The 14,537-nt window shown below is 37.7% G+C and overlaps 1 long non-coding RNA gene across 2 annotated transcripts; it reads right to left on the bottom strand.

Moving 5' to 3' along the window:
- Positions 1 to 2,246: 2,246 nt before the first annotated feature.
- On the bottom strand, positions 2,247 to 13,458 carry LOC134089683 (uncharacterized). 2 transcript variants are annotated; one of them, XR_009940115.1, is made up of 6 exons: positions 13,388 to 13,437; positions 13,103 to 13,173; positions 12,818 to 12,888; positions 12,533 to 12,603; positions 2,745 to 2,815; positions 2,247 to 2,401 (listed from the first exon to the last, which is right to left on the bottom strand). It is a non-coding gene; the product is annotated as an uncharacterized LOC134089683 (long non-coding RNA). The 2 variants fall into 2 exon arrangements; XR_009940114.1 differs by lacking the exon at positions 13,103 to 13,173 and having other exon boundaries at positions 13,388 to 13,458.
- Positions 13,459 to 14,537: the final 1,079 nt, after the last annotated feature.

The following is a 14,537-nucleotide window of genomic DNA, read 5'->3' on the forward strand; positions in this document are numbered from 1 at the left end:
CTGACTGGCCTTCATTTCTTAAAGTAATGATGGCCACTCGTTTTTCTTTACTAAAGCCTACCTTACATTGCCAGACTTTGCAAAGATTTGGAAAAGATTTTTGAAAAACTACAGTCTCAGACCCTCTCACATCTAAAGACAATTCATTGAGGTTTTAGTCACAGTCTCGTCACAGGCCAGTCTCAGATTAGGATTTTGCAAAGACTGTGGGTCACTATTTACAAGACTGCTGCTAGATTCCTTCAAATTATTTCCATCGTGCAATAGGCTACACGTCATCATTCACAGGAAATCACATGATAGCCTACTCATATCAAAGTAATTTTTTCGCGTTTCTGCAGCATTGTTTGATGTGTGACATCACTAACAGATATAGAGCTGTTCTGTCACGTAGAACAACCGACTAATAAATTATAAGAAATGAAATAACAAATAATCATAAAGGCTACAGCTGTCGCCTATTTTGCCCCTTCCTGTTTCATGTTCGCGCAAGGTTACTATTGGTTTTTAATGTTCACGTCACTATTTGCATGAGCCACGACTGAAAAGACTTCCGATAATATCAAACATGTTTGATATTGTCGTAACGGCAAAACTAGAAAAAGACTGCGTTCATTGAACTCGTTCATTTTTCTGTGAACTATGAACTGAACGCAACACATTTGTAAATAAAGGACTTGAACGTGAATTCGTTCAGATTATGTGAAATCAACAACGAGCGCCACTGTTGAGTTCCAATTAAATGTTACGGAATAGAGTGCGTAAGTGAAAGTGTCACGTTGTCCCGGTAACGCGATTTCCTGTTCTAAACAAACGACCTGCAAGTGGCATGTTCACTGTGTTGTTTCTTTTCTTTTTTTGGGGGGGGGGGGGGGGCTTTTGTGCCTTTAATTTTGACAGGACAGTAGAGAGAGACAGGAAGCGAATGGGTGAGAGAATCGGGGTGGGATCCGGAAAGGACCACGGGGCGGGAATCGAACCCGGCCAGTTGCGCCACAGCTGGGGCCCACTGTGTTTAAGCAGTAAAAATCACTACCATGTCGAGGCGTTGTAAGCTTCTGGTGTAGGCCTACTAAAAGGAGACGTTCACGCTAGCATGAAAAAAAAAAGGTTTTAATGTAACGGCAAGCTGGGCTAATCTATGATTACATGAAGTTAGCTAACGTCAACCGATGTCAACTCGTAAATTAATTTGCGCAAAAACGTGGCTTTTTCTGTAAAACAATCATCTGGCATAGGATTTCACATTGTGAATTTGGTTTGTTTAGAACAGAAATTTTGGTTGCTAAGGAAAAGTGACATCACACTTACGCACTCTATACACTAATATCCATAGACCTAAAAGAAATGGACAAACAGACTCCGTTGTTCTCAATGGAAGGGGGCTGAAACAAAATTCTGTTTACTTTCCGTCGTACTGCGCAGACTCGTACTCACTTCGTGACGTTAGCCATCCTGCCACACAGCAAAAGGACTCCGCGGCGGATCCGCCGCGGAGGTAGCGCGGCTTCCGGAACGGACCCGCGAAACGGACCCGTATCGGCGTCCACTTGCACTCAGTGACGGATCCGTTACGGGGGCGGATCGCGGACCCGGCTGGGCTCCGCGCTACATCCGCTCCGCATTCATCCCGGACCCGCAAATCCGCGACGGACTCATAGAAAACCTCTGGACCGGGTCCGTTCTGGACCCGCCACGGACTCATAAAAAATACTCTGACCGGAGCCTGTTCGGACCCGCAAATCCGCCGCGTATCCGCAACGGACTCAAAATACCTCTGGCCCGGGTCCGTTTTGGACCCGTTCATCTCATTTTCAAAATCCCAATAAAATAGCTTAAATTAGTCTAAAACTATCACTATTCCTAGCCTAGACTTCTACACCAATATGCCTAGTTTAAATCTGCATTGCCTTGTATTTTTTAAACTAACACAATTCAATAGGTCTAACTTAAGTCAAGACATCAATTTACTGTAGAGAATAATCACTTGGCTCAATGGAAACATGAAATTGACATTTACATTAATGAAAAGTTTAAGTTATAGCCTATTCTGTTTCTGGTAAGTAGCCTTGGCTATACTACTCTAAATTCTAACTACTCTAAACTAATTTAGTGCTTTATAGGCCTAGGTCGGTGCAGACATGAAACATTTGACCTATTACCGGTAGGCTACAACTTCAATGAAATGCTGCGCTATATGCACAGCTAAAATATCAGAAAAAGAATAACTGGTGAACGACAATTAGTTCAATAAAAAAGATTGTTTAATGTTTATTTCTCCTATTAATCCGTTTGGTGTGGATGGAGGCAGGACAGGTCTCCTCGTTGAACCACCTGATTGCGTGCTTAGTGACCACCGCGTCGTTGGCTGACCATGTTTCTGTGTTTTTCCTCACAGCACCTGTAATCAAATAGACAGACATGTTAATGTTAATAGTATGTAGCATCCAACACCAACTATGCTTACACAATATAATATATAATATATGAGATGGGTATTAAGGAGATTCAATAAAAATGTTTTAAAAAACATGACTTATGAAGTTATACAGCTATTACATTTCATTAGAGAGCTTTTCAGAAGGTGGGTACAGCAGACAGAGGCATTTATGTATGTTGACATTTACCTTCACTTCATCCTGCACTGGTAACACCAGTTACAGAGGCATATGGCTATTTTTTTTATTATTATTAATGTGTAGACCAAAAGTCAAATAAATCAAATGTAAAACTGTATAGCTTACTTTATTTGGGTGGCAGGACAGGATGAGAAAGTGTAGACCCCCAAACCAGACTGGAGCCATTTGTGAATAACCTGTAACGTAGATACATAAATGTACATTTCATTAGAGAGCTTTTGAGGTAGAGGGTGGGTTTTATTACAGCAGACAAAGGCATTTAAGCATGTTACATTTACCTTCACTTCATCCTGAACTAGTAACACCAGTTACAGAGGCATATAGTTATTTTTATTACAGTGCATGAAAATGCACTGTACTGTTATCCCTAGGCTTCTTCTTCTACTACTTCTTATTATTACAGTGCATGAAAATGCACTGTACTGTTATCCCTAGGCTTCTTCTTCTACTACTTCTTATTATTACAGTGCATGAAAATGCACTGTACTGTTCTTCCTATTCTTCTTATTATTAGAGTGCATGAAAATGCACTCTACTGTTATCCGGTTTCTTCTTATTATTATTATAGGCGATTATTCTTCTTCTAACGTTTTTGTGCGTGCAATTCAGCTTCAACGGTTTAACGTAGAAACTTCATTCAAACTGCGCTGCGTAGGTCTTACTTAGGTGACTTCAGCTATGTATTTTTCAACTTTGTAACTTTTATACTTTTTGAACTATTAAATAAAAACTATTAAAATTCCCCCCATAGACTTAACATTGCGATTATGACATCATAATAGGGCAATTAGAATCTTATGCCAGGTGGCCAGCCCCACCTGCAGCAGCTCTGTCTCTCTCAGCCTTTAAGCATACAATCTCTCTGTGAAGACTACATATCCTGTAAACTGTTTCCTCTGTCCACAACTGTTTCAAAATAAAAGTCCTCACTGCAATAATACACTATTAAATCATTTAACCATTGAAACTACTCAACTATTTAACTGTTCAACCATTCAAACTGTCAGTTATCATCAACTATGCCTCCAGTCAACTATATGAAACCTCCATGTACCTAGCAACCAACATAGCAACCATTAAAATTAAGCGTTTATGACCGTTTCCATAGCAACCAACATGATTTTACTACAGTAACTTCTTTATTCCTGATAGTGGCCACCATAGATACCCTATCAACAAATGTTTCAAAATAAAAGTCCTCACTAGCAAGTTAGCTAGTTAGCATGGTTAGCATTGTTAACATAGTTAGCATTTTTAGCATAACTGCTAGAAATGATTAGCTAAGTTAGCTAATTAACCTGGTTAGCATTGTTAGCATTGTTAGCATAGTTAGCATTGTTAGCATTTTTAGCATAACTGTTAGAAATGATTAGCTAAGTTAGCTAATCAACCTGGTTAGCATTGTTAGCATAGTTAGCATTGTTAGCATAACTGTTAGAAATCATTAGTTCAGTTAGAACTGTAATGTTTAAGCTTTAAACTGTCTACCTTCACACTATCAGCTTTCTTTAAACTATGCAACCATCATGTTTACCCTAGCTACACCTTAGTAACTATATCTACATTATCTACCGTATCTATACATTGTTGCATTTTCATGCACTCGTAATTTCCATGGAATTACATTCTCTAGTTATTACAGTGCATGAAAATGCACTGTACTGTTCTTCCTAGGCTTTTTATTAAACTTCTTCTTCTAACGCTCGCAATTCAGCTTCAACCGTTTAACGTAGAAACTTCATTCAAACGTTGTTGCGTAGGTCTTGCTTATGCCATGTGTGCTTTGTATTTTTCAACTTTGTAACTTTTATACTTTTTGAACTATTAAATAAAAACTATTAACAATTTCCCCATAGACTTAACATTGCTCATTATGACATCACGGCAGCAATTAGAATGTTACCCCAGCTGGTCAGCCACCTGGGCACCAACTGTCAGTTTCTCTCAGGCTCCTCTCTGAAGACTACATATTCTGTTCCCCTGTATCCTCTGCGCACAACAGTATCAAAATAAGTCCTCCTAATTCCATCCAACTTTATATCCATTCATCTTCTTCAAACCATTCACTCATCCACCCATTCTAAACAGTCTGCCTATCAACATCAATTAGACACTCTACATTCAACTTTTAAACAATCTACTCTGTCTCAGGCTGGCTCTCTTAAGACTAGCCAGTTAAATTGATTACACCTGTATCTGTATCCACTACTCTCAGTAGAGAGCTGTGTCTCTCCATTCTACAAGAATATAAGGCACATTCCATCCAACATTCTATCCATTCATCTTCTTCAGACCATTCACTCATCCACCCATTAAACTGTCTATCAACATCTATTAAACAATCTGTCTATCAACATCCATTAAACTCTCTGTCTATCAACATTAATTAGACTATCTACATTCAACTTTTAAATTATTTACTCTGTCTCAGGCTTTACTGGCTCTCTTAAGACTAGCCAGTTAAATTGATTACACCTGTATCAACTACTCTCAGAGAGCTGTATCAGTGTCTCTCTTAACAAGAATATAAGGCACATTCCATCCAACCTTCTATCCATTCATCTTCTTCAGACCATTCACTCATCCACCCATTAAACTGTCAATCAATATCTATTAAACAATCTGCCTATCAACATCCATTAAACATTCTATCTATCAACATTAATTAGACTATCTACATACAACTTTTAAAGTATTTACTGTGGGTCCCTCTCAAGCAGCGTTTATATGTCCTCCCTCGCTCCTCGATCCTCAATGATCTACATAAAGAAAGATAGAAGAAGGGCTAGACTATCCCATTGTTGCCGCTCCATCATTCTTTATGTAGATCAGTGAGGAGCGAGGGAGGACGTGTAAACGCTATATGAGAGGCACCTTCTGTCTCAGGCTTTAAGCATACAATCTCATTAAGACTACAGATCCTGTTTCCTCTTCCACTTCCTCTGTCCACAACTGTTTCAAAATAAAGGTCCTCACTGCAATAATACACTATTAAATCATTTAACCATTGAAACTACTCAACTATTGAACTGTTCAACCATTCCAACTGTCAGTTATCATCCACTATGCCTCCAGTCAACTACATGAAACCTCCATGTACCTAGCAACCAACAGAGCAACCATTAAAATTAAGTGTTTATGACCGTTTCCATAGCAACCAACATGATTATACTGCAGTAACTTCTTGTTTCCTGATAGTGGCCACCATGGATACCCTAGCAACAAATGTTTCAAAATAAAAGTCCTCACTAGCAAGTTAGCTAGTTAGCATGGTTAGCATAGTTAACATTGTTAGCATAGTTAGCATTTTTAGCATAACTGCAAAAAATCATCAACTAAGTTAGCTAATCAACCTGGTTAGCTTTGTTAGCAAATTTAGCATTGTTAGCATAGTTAGCATTTTAGCATTACTGCTAGAAATCATCGGTTAAGTTAACTAATCAACCTGGTTAGCATTGTTAGTAAAGTTAGCATTGCTAGCATAATAAGCATTTTTAACGTAACTGCTAGAAATCATTAGCTAAGTTAGCTAATCAACATTTTAACATGAATAGAAATCATTAGTTAAGTTAGAACTGGAACGTTTCATCTTTAAAATGTCTACCTTCACACTATCAACTCTCTGTAAACTATGCAACCACCATGTTTACTCTAGCTACACCTTAGTAACCATATCTACATAATCTATCTATTTTTGCATTTTCATGCACTGGTAATTCCTTGGAATTGCATTTCTAGTTATTATTATTAAACTTCTTCTTCTAACGCTCGCAATTCAGCTTCAACCGTTTAACGTAGAAACTTCATTCAAACTTTGTTGCGTAGGTCTTGCTTATGCCATATGTGCTTTATATTTTTCAACTTTGTAACTTTTATACTTTTTAAACTATTAGTTAAAAACTATCACCATTTCCCCCATAGACTTAACATTGCTCATTATGACATCACGGCAGCAATTAGAATGTTACCCCAGCTGGTCAGCCACCTGGGCACCAACTGTCAGTTTCTCTCAGGCTCCTCTCTGAAGACTACATATTCTGTTCCCCTGTATCCTCTGCGCACAACAGTATCAAAATAAGTCCTCCTAATTCCATCCAACTTTATATCCATTCATCTTCTTCAAACCATTCACTCATCCACCCATTCTAAACAGTCTGCCTATCAACAACATCAATTAGACGCTCTACATTGAACTTTTAAACAATCTACTCTGTCTCAGGCTGGCTCTCTTAAGACTAGCCAGTTAAATTGATTACACCTGTATCTGTATCCACTACTCTCAGTAGAGAGCTGTGTCTCTCCATTCTACAAGAATATAAGGCACATTCCATCCAACATTCTATCCATTCATCTTCTTCAGACCATTCACTCATCCACCCATTAAACTGTCTATCAACATCTATTAAACAATCTGTCTAACATCCATTAAACTCTCTGTCTATCAACATTAATTAGACTATCTACATTCAACTTTTAAATTATTTACTCTGTCTCAGGCTTTAAGATACTCTTAAGACTAGCCAGTTAAATTGATTACACCTGTGTCAACTACTCTCAGAGAGCTGTATCAGTGTCTCTCTTAACAAGAATATAAGGCACATTCCATCCAACCTTCTATCCATTCATCTTCTTCAGACCATTCACTCATCCACCCATTAAACTGTCAATCAATATCTATTAAACAATCTGCCTATCAACATCCATTAAACATTCTATCTATCAACATTAATTAGACTATCTACATACAACTTTTAAAGTATTTACTGTGGGTCCCTCTCAAGCAGCGTTTATATGTCATCCCTCGATCCTCGATCCTCAATGATCTACATAAAGAAAGATAGAAGAAGGGCTAGACTATCCCATTGTTGCCGCTCCATCATTCTTTATGTAGATCAGTGAGGAGCGAGAGAGGACGCGTAAACGCTATGAGAAGCACCTTCTGTCTCAGGCTTTAAGCATACAATCTCATTAAGACTACAGATCCTGTTTCACTACTTCCTCTGTCCACAACTGTTTCAAAATAAAGGTCCTCACTGCAATAATACACTATTAAATCATTTAACCATTGAAACTACTCAACTATTGAACTGTTCAACCATTCCAACTGTCAGTTATCATCCACTATGCCTCCAGTCAACTACATGAAACCTCCATGTACCTAGCAACCAACATAGCAACCATTAAAAAGTGTTTATGACCGTTTCCATAGCAACCAACATGATTATACTGCAGTAACTTCTTGTTTCCTGATAGTGGCCACCATGGATACCCTAGCAACAAATGTTTCAAAATAAAAGTCCTCACTAGCAAGTTAGCTAGTTACCATGGTTAGCATAGTTAGCATTGTTAGCATAGTTAGCATTTTTAGCATAACTGCAAAAAATCATCAACTAAGTTAGCTAATTAACCTGGTTAGCATTGTTAGCAAATTTAGCATTGTTAGCATAGTTAGCATTTTTAGCATTACTGCTAGAAATCATCGGTTAAGTTAGCTAATCAACCTGGTTAGCATTGTTAGCATTGCTAGCATAGTAAGCATTTTTAGCGTAACTGCTAGAAATCATTAGCTAAGTTAGCTAATCAACATTTTAACATGAATAGAAATCATTAGTTAAGTTAGAACTGGAACGTTTCATCTTTAAACTGTCTACCTTCACACTATCAACTCTCTGTAAACTGTGCAACCACCATGTTTACCCTAGCTACACCTTAGTAACCATATCTACATTATCTATCTATTTTTGCATTTTCATGCACTGGTAATTCCTTGGAATTGCATTTCTAGTTATTAAACTTCTTCTTCTAACGCTCGCAATTCAGCTTCAACCGTTTAACGTAGAAACTTCATTCAAACTTTGTTGCGTAGGTCTTGCTTATGCCATATGTGCTTTGTATTTTTCAACTTTGTAACTTTTATACTTTTTAAACTATTAGTTAAAAACTATCACCATTTCCCCCATAGACTTAACATTGCTCATTATGACATCACGGCAGCAATTAGAATGTTACCCCAGCTGGTCAGCCACCTGGGCACCAACTGTCAGTTTCTCTCAGGCTCCTCTCTGAAGACTACATATTCTGTTCCCCTGTATCCTCTGCGCACAACAGTATCAAAATAAGTCCTCCTAATTCCATCCAACTTTATATCCATTCATCTTCTTCAAACCATTCACTCATCCACCCATTCTAAACAGTCTGCCTATCAACAACATCAATTAGACGCTCTACATTGAACTTTTAAACAATCTACTCTGTCTCAGGCTGGCTCTCTTAAGACTAGCCAGTTAAATTGATTACACCTGTATCTGTATCCACTACTCTCAGTAGAGAGCTGTGTCTCTCCATTCTACAAGAATATAAGGCACATTCCATCCAACATTCTATCCATTCATCTTCTTCAGACCATTCACTCATCCACCCATTAAACTGTCTATCAACATCTATTAAACAATCTGTCTATCAACATCCATTAAACTCTCTGTCTATCAACATTTATTAGACTATCTACATTCAACTTTTAAATTATTTACTGTCTCAGGCTTTAAGAGTACACGCTGGCTCTCTTAAGACTAGCCAGTTAAATTGATTACACCTGTGTCAACTACTCTCAGAGAGCTGTATCAGTGTCTCTCTTAACAAGAATATAAGGCACATTCCATCCAACCTTCTATCCATTCATCTTCTTCAGACCATTCACTCATCCACCCATTAAACTGTCAATCAATATCTATTAAACAATCTGCCTATCAACATCCATTAAACATTCTGTCTATCAACATTAATTAGACTATATACAACTTTTAAAGTATTTACTGTGGGTCCCTCTCAAGCAGTGTTTATATGTCCTCCCTCGCTCCTCGATCCTCAATGATCTACATAAAGAAAGATAGAAGAAGGGCTAGACTATCCCATTGTTGCCGCTCCATCATTCTTTATGTAGATCAGTGAGGAGCGAGAGAGGACGCGTAAACGCTATATATGAGAGGCACCTTCTGTCTCAGGCTTTAAGCATACAATCTCATTAAGACTACAGATCCTGTTTCACTACTTCCTCTGTCCACAACTGTTTCAAAATAAAGGTCCTCACTGCAATAATACACTATTAAATCATTTAACCACTGAAACTACTCAACTATTGAACTGTTCAACCATTCCAACTGTCAGTTATCATCCACTATGCCTCCAGTCAACTACATGAAACCTCCATGTACCTAGCAACCAACATAGCAACCATTAAAATTAAGTGTTTATGACCGTTTCCATAGCAACCAACATGATTATACTGCAGTAACTTCTTGTTTCCTGATAGTGGCCACCATGGATACCCTAGCAACAAATGTTTCAAAATAAAAGTCCTCACTAGCAAGTTAGCTAGTTAGCATGGTTAGCATAGTTAGCATTGTTAGCATTTTTAGCATAACTGCAAAAAATCATAAACTAAGTAAGCTAATCAACCTGGTTAGCATTGTTAGCAAATTTAGCATTGTTAGCATAGTTAGCATTTTTAGCATTACTGCTAGGAATCATCGGTTAAGTTAGCTAATCAACCTAGTTAGCATTTTTAGTAAAGTTAGCATTGCTAGCATAATAAGCATTTTTAGCGTAACTGCTAGAAATCATTAGCTAAGTTAGCTAATCAACATTTTAACATGAATAGAAATCATTAGTTAAGTTAGAACTGGAACGTTTCATCTTTAAACTGTCTACCTTCACACTATCAACTCTCTGTAAACTATGCAACCACCATGTCTACCCTAGCTACACCTTAGTAACCATATCTACATTATCTATCTATTTTTGCATTTTCATGCACTGGTAATTCCTTGGAATTGCATTTCTAGTTCTTCTTCTAACGCACGCAATTCAGCTTGAACCGTTTAACGTAGACACTTCATTCAAACTGTGTTACGAAGGTCTTGCTTAGGACATCAGCGCAATGTATTTTTTAACTTTGTAACTTTTATACTTTTTAAACTATAAATTAAAAACTATTAACAATTTTCCCATAGACTTAACATTGCTCATTATGACATCACGGCAGCAATTAGAATGTTACCCCAGCTGGTCAGCCACCTGGGCACCAACTGTCAGTTTCTCTCAGGCTCCTCTCTGAAGACTACATATTCTGTTCCCCTGTATCCTCTGCGCACAACAGTATCAAAATAAGTCCTCCTAATTCCATCCAACTTTATATCCATTCATCTTCTTCAAACCATTCACTCATCCACCCATTCTAAACAGTCTGCCTATCAACAACATCAATTAGACGCTCTACATTGAACTTTTAAACAATCTACTCTGTCTCAGGCTGGCTCTCTTAAGACTAGCCAGTTAAATTGATTACACCTGTATCTGTATCCACTACTCCCAGTAAAGAGCTGTGTCTCTCCATTCTACAAGAATATAAGGCACATTCCATCCAACATTCTATCCATTCATCTTCTTCAGACCATTCACTCATCCACCCATTAAACTGTCTATCAACATCTATTAAACAATCTGTCTATCAACATCCATTAAACTCTCTGTCTATCAACATTAATTAGACTATCTACATTCAACTTTTAAATTATTTACTCTGTCTCAGGCTTTAAGAGTACTCTGGCTCTCTTAAGACTAGCCAGTTAAATTGATTACACCTGTGTCAACTACTCTCAGAGAGCTGTATCAGTGTCTCTCTTAACAAGAATATAAGGCACATTCCATCCAACCTTCTATCCATTCATCTTCTTCAGACCATTCACTCATCCACCCATTAAACTGTCAATCAATATCTATTAAACAATCTGCCTATCAACATCCATGAAAAATTCTGTCTATCAACATTAATTATACTATCTACATACAACTTTTAAAGTATTTACTGTGGGTGCCTCTCAAGCAGCGTTTATATGTCCTCCCTCGCTCCTCGATCCTCAATGATCTACATAAAGAAAGATAGAAGAAGGGCTAGACTATCCCATCGTTGCCGCTCCATCATTCTTTATGTAGATCAGTGAGGATCGAGGAGCGAGAGAGGACGTGAAAACGCTATATGAGAGGCACCTTCTGTCTCAGGCTTTAAGCATACAATAGGTCCTCACTGCAATAATACACTATTAAATCATTTAACCATTGAAACTACTCAACTATTGAACTGTTCAACCATTCCAACTGTCAGTTATCATCCACTATGCCTCCAGTCAACTACATGAAACCTCCATGTACCTAGCAACCAACATAGCAACCATTAAAATTAAGTGTTTATGACCGTTTCCATAGCAACCAACATGATTATACTGCAGTAACTTCTTGTTTCCTGAAAGTGGCCACCATGGATACCCTAGCAACAAATGTCTCAAAATAAAAGTCCTCACTAGCAAGTTAGCTAGTTAGCATAGTTAGCATTGTTAGCATAGTTAGCATTTTTAGCATAACTGCAAAAAATCATCAACTAAGTTAGCTAATCAACCTGATAAGCATTGTTAGCATATTTAGCATTGTTAGCATGGTTAGCATTTTTAGCATTACTGCTAGAAATCATCGGTTAAGTTAGCTAATCAACCTGGTTAGCATTGTAAGTAAAGTTAGCATTACTAGCATAATTAGCATTTTTAACGTAACTGCTAGAAATCATTGGCTAAGTTAGCTAATCAACATTTTAACATAAATATAAATCATTAATTAAGTTAGAACTGGAATGTTTCATCTTTAAACTGTCCACCTTCACACTATCAACTCTCTGTAAACTATGCAACCACCATGTTTACCCTAGCTACACCTTAGTAGCCATATCTACATCATCTATCTATTTTTGCATTTTCATGCACTGGTAATTCCTTGGAATTGCATTTCTAGTTATTAATGTGTAGACCAAAAGTCAAATAAATCCAATGTAAAACTGTATAGCTTACTTTACTTGAATGGCAGGACAGGATGAGAAAGCGTAGACCCCCAAACCAGACTGGAGCCACTTGTGAATAACCTGTAACGCAGATACATAAATGTACATTTCATTAGAGAGCTTTTGAGGTAGAGGGTGGGTTTTATTATAGCAGACAAAGGCATTTAAGCATGTTGACATTTACCTTCATTTCATCCTGAACTAGTAACACCAGGTACAGAGGCATATGGTTATTTTTATTATTAATGTTTAGACCAAAAGTCAAATAAATCAAATGTAAAACTGTATAGCTTACTTTACTTGGGTGGCAGGACAGGATGAGAAAGCATAGACCCCCAAACCAGACTGAAGCCACTTGTGAATGACCTGTAACGTAGATACATAAATGTACATTTCATTAGAGAGCTTTTAAGGTAGAGGGTGGATTTTATTACAGCAGACAAAGGCATTTAAATATGTTGACATTTACCTTCACTTCATCCTGAACTAGTGACACCAGTTACAGAAGCATATGGTTATTTTTATAATTAATGTGTAGACCAAAAGTCAAATAAATCAAATGTAAAACTGTATAGCTTACTTTACTTGAATGGCAGGACAGGATGAGAAAGCGTAGACCCCCAAACCAGACTGGAGCCACTTGTGAATAACCTGTAACGCAGATACATATATGTACATTTCATTAGAGAGCTTTTGAGGTAGAGGGTGGGTTTTATTACAGCAGACAAAGGTATTTATGCAGGATGACATTTACCATCGCTTCGTCCTGAACTAGTAACACCAGTTACAGAGGCATATGGTTATTTTTATTATTAATATTTAGACCAAAAGTCAAATAAATCAAATGTAAAACTGTATAGCTTACTTTACTTGGGTGGCAGGACAGGACGAGAAAACGTAGACCCCCAAACCAGACTGTGGCCACTTGTGAATGACCTGTAACACAGATACATAAATGTGCATTACTTTTATCATCAGAAAGAAATGGCCAAATATTTATCATAACCAATAATACACCCCATTAAAAATGCATTTTATTGGGATCCACAGAATATGGGGCTGATCATTTTAGCTCCTCTTCCCATATCTAAACATTCACAACAAAGTGTCTGGTGGTCTGTGACAAGGCAAAGCAAGGACATACATGAAGTCAACTACTGCCTCTTCTATTTTGCCTCTTCTCAATCAAATCTTATTCTAAGGAACGTTCAATATCATTAAATGAACTCGTAGACGACAGTATTTCTACATGAAAACAAATAGAGATTGAGAACGTGACGTAAAACGCAACGCATTTTGGGAATAGGTGGCCCAAAACTTAAGTTGTTTTACTGACGTGCGGGAATAACGAAGTGCAGTTGTTGAAATGCCGTTTACCTGCTGTGTTATAAAATTCAATAGAGTAACATGAAGCTTATCTTTTATCATTTTCCAGCGTGGAAAAATAATAGTATACGCCATGTTTCAGACGTGACAAAAAGGCGAGAAATGGCATGGATAGCAGCAGTAAGGAAGCGCAAGATTATGTTCTGTTTTTTGCACAATTTTTCCCCGCTTAGTTTTCATTATTATCATGCCAGATCATAGACCCAGAACACTAGTTTACATGGGCTGGCATCAGGCGGGCCAAACGCACCCATAATTCTTTGTGTTTTGATGACGTTGGTCACATGTCTTAGCGATCTCTATACTGTAGCTTCGTGCCCTTCGTGCATTTATATTTCTTACAAGTTAGAGTAATCCCTACTATTCAATCTAAAAAGTCACCAGGAAACACGTCTGGAAACCGGACTTTTTAGATTGAATAGTAGGCCTGTTTGCTGGTTTCTAATGTGTACAAAATATAAGCATGAGTCCCAAAGCTCTTTTGTTGCTGCCTGCAGAGAATGTCGAGCTACGACGAATGTGTTTGAGCATGCTGCAGTTGCTACCTTGCTAACGTCGTTCATAATTTAAAACCATTAGCAGCTAACGTTATCCCGGACTGGTGAACAATGTGAAATCAGCCTCCCTCC

This window comes from Sardina pilchardus, chromosome 8, assembly GCF_963854185.1.
Source record: "Sardina pilchardus chromosome 8, fSarPil1.1, whole genome shotgun sequence".
Taxonomy (NCBI): domain Eukaryota; kingdom Metazoa; phylum Chordata; class Actinopteri; order Clupeiformes; family Clupeidae; genus Sardina; species Sardina pilchardus.